Raw genomic sequence first — 10,308 nt, forward strand, 5'->3', positions numbered from 1 at the left:
AGTATTAGGCAACCAAAACAGCATGCTTAAGTTTCTAGGTAACAACCAAGATAAAATCAAATGGTTAAGACATGGTATCAAGATAAAATTCATCATACAAGTTCTTAAAAGAACAACCAAACATGGCAAGATAAGAGGATGAAACAAATCAAGACCCTAAGGTCACCATACTTGACAAAGTGAGGTATCAAAATAATTAGACAAGATTAAACAGTGAACATGTCTTCAAATTCAAGTGAATCAAACAACTTCAAGTTTCACACTTACTCATGCATTAGGGAACATTCTATTCTATCCTATCAAGGATGAATTCAAGTTATATAATAAAGTATCAAAGTATTCAAACATAAAATAATGACCAAAAAGTGTTCATAAAGAAATGATTCAAAACAATTTTAAGTGGTGGTCCTAAACATGCATACAATTCTAATATATCCTAACAAAGATGAAAATTTAATCTATCCTAACAAGGATGATTACAAGTGGTAGGACAAGGCATTATAACAAGGTAACAACCAAAATATCACATTATGTTGACATGCATCATTAATAGAATAAGCAAACTCAAGTTGAATAAATAACTCAAAGTGGCAAGCAAACATACGTAAGCCTAAAGGTAAAGGTGACAACCTAACCTAATCATGGCACACCTTTATAAATTAACTTAAGTGAGTTCATGTCATCTTAACATGCAAAGGCAAGGCTATACGAAACTTGAAACAATGTTGACTTGTATCATCAAGAAGAAATAACTTCACATGGATCATTGGATTCCAAATATCTAACAAGACTTCAAAGTTTGAAAGTAAAGACCTAAACATCAAGTTAAAGCTACAACATTTAACTCAAAGGAGTTCATGTTACCACATGTATGAGAGTCGCCACCGCGCTTTATTATTTCCAAAGGTAATGGGAAAAGAAAGAAATCAAAGCCTAAGAAGTTTTTAAATCAAAATAAATAAAATAAATAGAGATCTTAGGTTCGGGGGTTTGTTATACAAAGGGAAGGTATTAGCACCCTATGTATCTATATTACTCTATAGGAACCTCTTAGAAATATGTATATTTAGGTTTACTCTTGTTATAATTATTGGGGAAAAGAGTGGGTGGTGAGAAAAGAGTTTTAATATGCTCGGAAAGACATCACATCTTGTGCCTACATACTCCTTTTGTGCATTAGGGAAGTCAGAGCATTTGTAGTTCCCCTTAAAAGGAAAGAAGGGCCAAAGTGGAAAAATGTTTTTGGGTGCTAAGTTGTAGAATTATAAAACATGGTTTTGAATTACTGAGCTTTATAATTGCAGAGCAAGGTTTAAAAGGGATGAAATTTTGACACTTACACAATAGATGTGAAGACAGATGTCCTAACAACACAATGTCAAGACATATGTTATAACATCTGCTAACTTACAACACAATTATCAAAACTGAAAACTAAATGCAGAATGATAAAGAACACAAGGAATTGTTAACCTAGTTCAGTCTAATAAACCCTAATTTGGGGGATATCAATCCAGGAAGGAAATCCACTATTAGTAGTACTAGTTCAAAGCCTAAACAATCCCAGTTTTACAACTTCTCTCCTAATCCTTACCCAGTGCAACTTCTACCTTGAAATAACATCTAGATATGAGAAATCGACATCCCACTTCAAATCACCGCAATGATATAACAGTCACACACCCTATGACCAAAGGAACCAAATAGAAAGATTACACTTCCAAATAAACAATACTTAGTCAAGAACCTTAACTAAGAACAATATTTGATCTTGCTTAAAAGATTTGATCAAGAACAATACTCAACTCTTTTGCATAAAAGCTTCAAGAGTGAGAACACACGTCCACCTTAATATATCAGAAGATACATGAGTGACACAAAAAGAAAAACACACGAAGAACTTGAAGGACTCCCAAAACAACAATCCTTATTTTATACAAATGGTTTCTATTTGTGAATGCTTGCAAAACTAGGTTTCCCAAGTTCTTATTTATAGATTCTTACAGTATGAGCTTAGACTCTAAAATAAATTCTATCCTCTCCTTTTTGAAACAGCTACAAGATCTTCTCACAAAATATGAATAAATCAAATCAAACCAAATTTTAGTTTTAAAAAAAAGCTCAAAGATTTTTTCTAAAAACAAAAACAAATATCTTGATTCCCCGCGCCTGTAATGAGTATATGAATATTTTAGATTCTTATATTTTTCAATCAAATATTTCAAGGATAAAAAACCAGTCAGGATCTTCTGGTGTAGGATGTCACAACATCTGGTAGGACATATGTCAAAACACATAATAGCTGAACTTGTCATGAAAGCTGGTCAAGATGTTTCAACATCCTTCTCAACATCAGTTAAGAACCATATTTTAGAAAAATTAATGCCAATCACAAAACCATGGAATGAACAATCCCCCTTTGGAAAGTTTTGGCAAAAACAACCAAAACACAGTTAAGTCCTGGAGATAAATCACATTTACATGATAGCATGTAAATTTACAACAAACTACAAAGATATATTAGAGATACACAAAAGTTACACAAATGTCTTCTTCTTCAGAGCTTTTGGAGCTTGTACAAATAGACAGGTACATTACTCCCCCTTTTATTCAGAAATAGTACCCCCCCTCAAAAGGGATACCAGAACGTGAACTACCCAAGTTTACACATCAGAGGCATATGCAACATAAGATAATAAAAAGCTTCACAATAGGCAGGATGTTAGAACATCTTGCACACATTCTTCAGTCTCCAGACTCTAGTCTTGAGTTCTAGCAGCAACACAATCAACCAGCATGACAAGCTATCATGCCCCCCCTAAATAGTTGTAGCAGGCAACCATAATAGCTAGTTGCAGAATACGTGTCTTAATATATCAGGACAAACAACCTAACACTTTACTCCCCCTTTTAGCCAAAAATTGACACAAAAAAAAGAGTAAATGTAAACAAATGGAAGCATACAAATATCAGGACAAACAACTTGACACTTTACTCCCCCCTTTTTAGCCAAAAATTGATTAAAAAATAGAGTAAATATAAACAAATGGAAGCACACAAATATTACAATCAAGCAACACACACATATGGAAACACACATAGCTGGTGGAAACACAAAAACAAAACCACTTTCAGGTTGTCTTCCACCCCTTAACCCTATCAAAGATCCTTCTACACTCTTTATGGCTGTTTTGCATAGATCTTTTGTTCCATCCCTTGTCCATAGAAATTTGAGTAGGCTTCACAAGCCTCAGAAAATAGAGGAAAGATGTAGTAACAATTCCATTCTTCCATGTTTGTAATTGCTATAACTCTTCCATAATGCAGATTGCTAGTTCACCCTTTAGTTTTTCAAACTGATTTGCATCCAAAGCTTTGGTAAAAATATCGGCCAGTTGTTTCTCGGTGGGTATATGTTCTAGAGTGATTACAGTATCTTCAACAAGATCTCTGATAAAATGGTGACAAATATCAATGTGCCTTATCCTGCTGTGTTGAATTGGATTTTTTGAAATATTGATAACACTCTGACCATCACAATATAATGTCATGACATCTTGGTCGACATTGCATTCCTTCAACATTTGTTTCATCCACATAAGTTGAGAACAACTTCTTCCAGCTGCAATATACTCAACTTCAGTAATAGACAGAGAAACAAAGTTCTGCTTCTTACTAAACTAGGAAATCATGTTGTTTCCCAAGAAGAAACATCCACCAGACGTGCTCTTTCTATCATCAACACTACCAGCCCAATCTGCATCACAATAGCCTACTAGCATGGCTCCTGAACCATGAGAGTATAACATACCGTAGTCATCAGTACCATTTATATACTTAAAGATGTGTTTCACCTGATTGATGCGACTTATCTTTGGCTCCACTTGATATCTCGCACAAACTCCCATAACAAATATAAAATCAGGTCTTCTAATTGTAAGGTATAGCAAACTTCCAATCATACTTTTGTAAAGGCTTTAATCAATAACAACACCTTCTTCATCCTTTGATAATTTCAAATGAGTAGGAGAAGGTGTCCTTTTGTGACTTTCATTTTCCATGCCAAACTTCTTTACTATGTTCTCAGTATACTTACTTTGAGAGATGAAGATGGAGTCATCCATATGTTTCACTTGAATTCCAAGAAAATATGTCAATTCACCAACAAGACTCATCTCAAATTCTGATTGCATTTGTTTGATAAAGTGTTCCACCATTTGGTCTGACATCCCTCTAAATACAATATCATCAACTTATATTTGAGAAATCATTAGTTTGCCATCATTCTCCTTGACAAACAAGGTCTTGTCTATTTTTCCTTTCCTATAACCATTGTTAACAAGAAATTATATTAACCTTTCATACCAAGCTCTGGGAGCTTGCTTCAAACCCTAGAGATCTTTGTTTAACTTAAACACATGATCTGGATAAGTAGGGTCCATGAATCCCTTTGGTTGCTCAACATAAACTTTTTTCGTGTAAGTACCATTTAGAAAGGAAATTTTCACATCCATTTGAAACAGTTTAAATTTCAACAAGCAGGCCACTCCTAACAGAAGTTTAATTGATTCAAGTTTGGCAACTGGAGAAAAGGTCTCATCAAAGTATACTCCTTCAATTTGGGTGTAGCCTTGTGCCACAAGCCTGACCTTATTTCTAGTAGCAACTCCACTTTCATCTAATTTGTTTTTGAAAATCCACGTTGTACCAATAACATTTATTCCACCAGGCCTATGAACTAAGTCCCAAACTTCAATCCTTTTAAACTAACCAAGTTCTTCTGGCATGACATTGATCTAGAATTTATCTGTTAAGTCTTTCTTTACATTCTTGGGTTCAATCTTAAAAACACAGCAAAAGTTAGAAACTACTTCCCTTGATCTTGTTGTAATCCCTTGGTTAGGATTTCCTATAATAAGTTCTTTTGGGTGGTCTTTCTGAATTCTGATTGAGGGCCCTTTATTGACTTGAATATCTTCAGGTTCAACATCAACTTTTTCAACATTGGTGCTGTCTTCTTCCATATTCTCTGGCTCATCATCCGTTTGGAAGGATTTTCCAATATTTTCTTTAACATTAAGATAATTGTCTGTGCTTAAGTTATCAATCACCATATTTATTGATTCCATCATGACTTGGGTTCTAGTTTTAAAAACTATGTAGGCTCTACTATTTGTTAAGTAGCCAAGAAATATTCCTTCCTCACTTTTGGGATCCATTTTTCTTCTCTATTCACGATTATCTAAGATGTAGCACTTACTTCCAAAGACATGGAAGTATTTGATAGTAGGTTTCCTTCTTTTCCATAATTCATATAGAGTGTTTTTCGTTCCAGTCCTTAAGGTAACTCTATTATGGATATAACAAGCTGTATTCATAGCTTCTACCCAAAAATGATATGGTAACTTCTTTGCATGAAGCATGACTCCTGTTGATTCTTATAAAGTTCTGTTTTTTCTTTCCAAACCTCCATTATGTTGGGGAGAAATAGGAGATGAAAATTCATGAGTGATACCTTCTTAGGTGCAAAATTTAGCAAACTTGCTACTTTCAAACTCCCTACCATGGTCACTTCTAATCCTAACAATGTTACTTTCCTTCTTTCTTTGAAGTTTTTGGCATAGGTCTTTGAAGACCTAAAAAAATTTTGGTTTTTCTTTAATGAAATTTACACAAGTGAATCTAGAAAAATCATCAACAATAACATATGCATACCTTTTTGCACCAAGACTTTCAACTGGCATAAGTCTCATCAGATCCATATGAAAAAGTTCTAGAACTTTTGTAGTGGTCTGATGTTAAAGCTTCTGGTGTGACATCTTGGTATGCTTTCATATCTGACATTCTCCACAGATTCTTCCTTCTTCAATTTTGAGTTTCAGCATGCCTCTAATAGTTTCTTTAGACCCAATTTTCTTTACACCCTTCAAGTGTAAGTGGCCGAGTTTTTAATGCCATCGACTGACTTCATCTTGTTTGGACAACATGTAGGTAGAGGTATCACTGATTCTATGAGGTGTCCATAGATTGCAATTATCCTTAGATTTGTCTCTTTTCACTAGTACTTCATTTTCTTTATTAGCGACCAGACATTCTGAATTAGTAAAGTTTACCTTCAGACCTTGATCACATAGCTGACTAATGCTTATTAGGTTGGCATCTAGGCCTTGTAAAAACATGACTCTATCAAGCTTAGGAGATACTTCACAAACTAGTCTTCCAACGCCTTTAATTACTCATTTGATTCCATCTCCAAAGGTAACATATCTAGTTGTATGAGGTTTGATATCTTCTAATAAGTTCATTACTCCTGTCATGTGCCTGGAGCATCTACTGTCAAAATACCATTCTTCATTTGATCAAGTTTTAAGAGAGGTATGAGCAATGATATTTCTTACTCTCCAGCTCTTCTTAGTCTTGATCTGTAAAGAGTTTGTACTGGAATGAGATGAATATTTTGAATGTCCATTAAGCTTGTGACAGACTTGCTCTGAGTGACTGTTTCTTCCACATAACTAACATTTAAAAGGCTGGGATTTGACTATGGTCTGAGTTTTTTGTGATCTTTCACGATGATGTGACATTGGATCAGACATCTTGCCTTCATCATGTATTTTAGCAGGAACAAACTGAAGGAGTGAAAAACACTTAGAAAGGGGGGATTAAATAAGGGTTGTTTCTTTTTGGCAAATAAAAATAATTAACACAATTATTTTTATCCTGGTTCGTTTGAACTCAAACTACCTCGAGCCCACCCTCACAGGTGATTTACCTCCACCGAGGATTTAATCCACTAGTCAAAAAACACATTACAATGGTTCTCCACTTAGATCAACCTCTAAGTCTTCTTGAGTCTACAAATCACAACTTGATCACTCAAGGAATTTTGGTTTACAAAGATATAATCAAATACAGAGATTAATGATGCTTCTAAAAAGCTGCAATCACTAAGTGATTTTTCTCTAAATTTATGATCTAGAACTCACTAAATATACAAAAGTATGTGAGCTTGAAGATGAAGATTTCTTGCTTTGTTCAAGAGCTTTTTGCGTGAGGAAAATTCAGAGTGTGTTGTAAGTTGTAACGTAAGCTGTAGCCTTTTTCTCGGGCTAACATGTTCCTTTTATAGGCGTGAGAATGTGACCGTTGAACAGTTCTACATTTAATGCTTTGCGTGTGCAGTACATGCTGCATTTAATGTTACATGCTTTTGTCAACTACCTCGAGCCTTGCTTCAACTGCTTTTTCTGAATTTTCCTTTTGTAGCCATACTTCTAGCGTTCCTTTTGTCAGACACACATACTAGCCTTTCTAGCTTTTCATCATTTACTTTCTTCTGGAATTAGACTTTGGGATTTGCTTTGTTCATCAGAGTTTCTAGCGTTTGGTGCAAGATAGAACTTCAGCGCTTTAGACTATGGAAGTTTCTTAGAGCGTGATACCTTTAGAGTTTCAGAGCTTGCTTCTAATAGTCATGATCTGATAACTTCAAGACCATGTTCTGATGTCTTCAAAACCATGTTCTGATGTAGCCATCCATAACATCTGGGTCAGAGCATCTGAAAGATATGATATTGCATATTCTTTTATACTTTTCCTAAAATGGAAAAAGTAACTTATTAGAGTACCACATTATCTTATACAAAATTCAATTCTAATGTTATCATCAAAACTAGAAAATATGATCAGAACATTTCATGTTCTAACAATCTCCCTCTTTTTGATGATGACAAAAACATTTAGAATTGATATGAATTTGTATCCAGAATAAAGATGAAAGAGACAACAAACAGATATAGCAATGCAAACTAATCAGAAAGTAGAATAATCTCCCCCTGAGATTAACAATCTCCCCCTGAAATTAATACCAGATGAATTTAATATAAAGGGACTTCCTTGAGTATTTTACATTTCATAAGAGACTTTAAAGTTGAGCTTTATCTGAAGATGATTCAGAGCTTCCTTTCAGAGCTTCCTTTGGACAACATCAAGGCTTTGATTTTTCTTTAGAGACTAGCGTATCAAAGCATCAATTTTTATTTGCTTCAGATCTTTGGAATTTCATTCATAGATTTTAAGATCTTCAGAGCATCAAAATACGTTTCTCCTCTAATTGAGATCTTTAGAGCATTACATTCCTGCAAAAAACTTTCAGATGCAGAACTTTGCAATTTTTGTTAGAACAAAAATGTTTGAGACTTAAGCCTGGCAACAAATATAATAAAATCAATTCAGTAATACGTTTCTCCCCGTTTTTGTCAGACATCAAAAAGAATAATAAAGATTCAGATGAAAACAAATAATGAAAGGGAAAGAAGAAATATTTCATTAATGATAAGAGAGAAACAAAACAAAACAGATGCAGAAAGAAAACAAAATAAATAAGTCCTAAAAACAGAAGAAAAAAAACTAGGAAAGCTTGGAGGCTAAGAGGGCTAGCATTTTCTTAATCTCAGATGTATCTTTAGCTTGCTTCTTAGAATTCTCATCAGACTTCTGCATCCAAGTTCTGATCTCTTGATTGGTGTCATCTTGCCTTGCCAGATGGTCAAACATAGCTTCTTGATTCTTCTGGAGTTCCTTCAGAGTATTCCACACTTCAGAACTTGAAGGAGCTTCAGATGATGAAGGGGCTGAGGCTGATAGAGCAACTGGTGGAGCAACATGATTAGACTCGAACCAAGAGAAGAGAGTTTCCATGTCTCCTGTCAGAAGAACAAAATACTTAGGAGCAGAAGGAGATTGTTTTGGTCTCCACACCAACATAGACAGAGGCTAATCAATCTCCATATCATCAGATGCAAAATCCACCTCACCAGCTTCAGAGGATTCTGCCTGCACAGTCTTCCAATTCTAAATATTTTGAAGTTCCTTCCAATTGCCAAATTCCGGAGCCAGGCCAGAAGAAGCAGGAGCTTCAGAAAGGACGTTCTGAAGATCCAGAACATCAGTTTGCAGATCCTTGGAGAAAGTGTTCCAGAGCTTTCCAACAGCCACATGATCTAGCTTATGATCATAGGCAACCTTCAAGTTTTCCAACGAATTCTGTACCCTGTAGTTAAGCAACTGAAAACGTGTATCAACAGAGGGTGGGGTTGAGTTAGATTTGATGATGGTAATGGGCTCTCGCGGATTGGAAATAAGGTAAGGTGCAGAAGGTGTGTCAGGAAGGAGATGAGGAGTGGTTGAGATGGGTGAAGATTCTTCTTCATGATCAGAGTCTAAGACAACGACTGCTGGATCAGATGAAGGTGCTGTGTTGCGAGGGTTGTGAAAGAGAGAATCAGAGGATGGAGAGGATGGGTCAGAAAAATCACAGAAGATGGGTATATCAACTACTGGTCGAGTTTCAGATGGTGGAGAGGGTGGTTGTGACTGAGGTACAAAAGATTGAGGTTCAGAGGATGGAGGTTGGGTAGTGGAGAAAATGTTTTTAGGTGGTGAAAATGGGAATATGACATTTAGATATGGAGGGTTGAGAATGATGGGTTCAGAAGGTTGAGCAGGTTGTTTTCCTTTAGAAGAGGTGGACGTAGATGATGGAAATTTAGAAGATTGTTTTTGTTTTGGGGGAAGTTCTGGTTCAGGATCAGATTCTAGAATAGAGTCATCTATTGAATCTATATCATCTATCAGTTTTCTAATAGATTCAGATGATCTAGGTATTTTCAGAGGTTCTAGGTTATCTGTTGATACAGTTTCAGAAGTATTAACAGGTACAGAATCAGAAATAGAAATACCTGAAGTTTTCTTCTTCATCTTAGTCTTTTTGGAAGGACCTTCTCCTGTTGCCTTTCTCTTCTTGGGAGCTTTCTGAACATCCAGAGAAGGAAGAGTTCTGCTGTGCACCCATGCTGGATCAAACTCTATATCATCCTTCAAGCAAAATTCCAGATAATAGAGAATGACTTTAGGATGCTCTTCCTTGAAAAAAATCTGAAAGTCATCAATAGGAGTTCTCCTAGTCAGAATTTCATTTACCACTCTGGGCTAAGAGGTAACACTGTTAATCAGCTTCATCTTCTTCAGAGTGTGAACAGTGAGAGTACTCCCACACGTAGCTGCCAGATCCTGAACTGCTCCAGCTTCTCTTAGAGAATCTATCAACCCAGATTCTGTCAGAGTATCTGAGATGAGCCTTCCTAGAGGGATGATGTTTTTCTTGATCTTCTGATTTTTCAACTTCACTTGTCTCGAGAATCCTTCACATGATTCCACATGTGGATGAACAGAAGATGAGGTATATCAATTCTCTGGCCCTTGCCTATGCAATATAGAAGGTATTGTTGATCTTGGTTGATGTAGGTA

Source organism: Vicia villosa, unplaced genomic scaffold (genome assembly GCF_029867415.1).
Source record: "Vicia villosa cultivar HV-30 ecotype Madison, WI unplaced genomic scaffold, Vvil1.0 ctg.000813F_1_1, whole genome shotgun sequence".
Classification (NCBI taxonomy): Eukaryota; Viridiplantae; Streptophyta; class Magnoliopsida; order Fabales; family Fabaceae; genus Vicia; species Vicia villosa.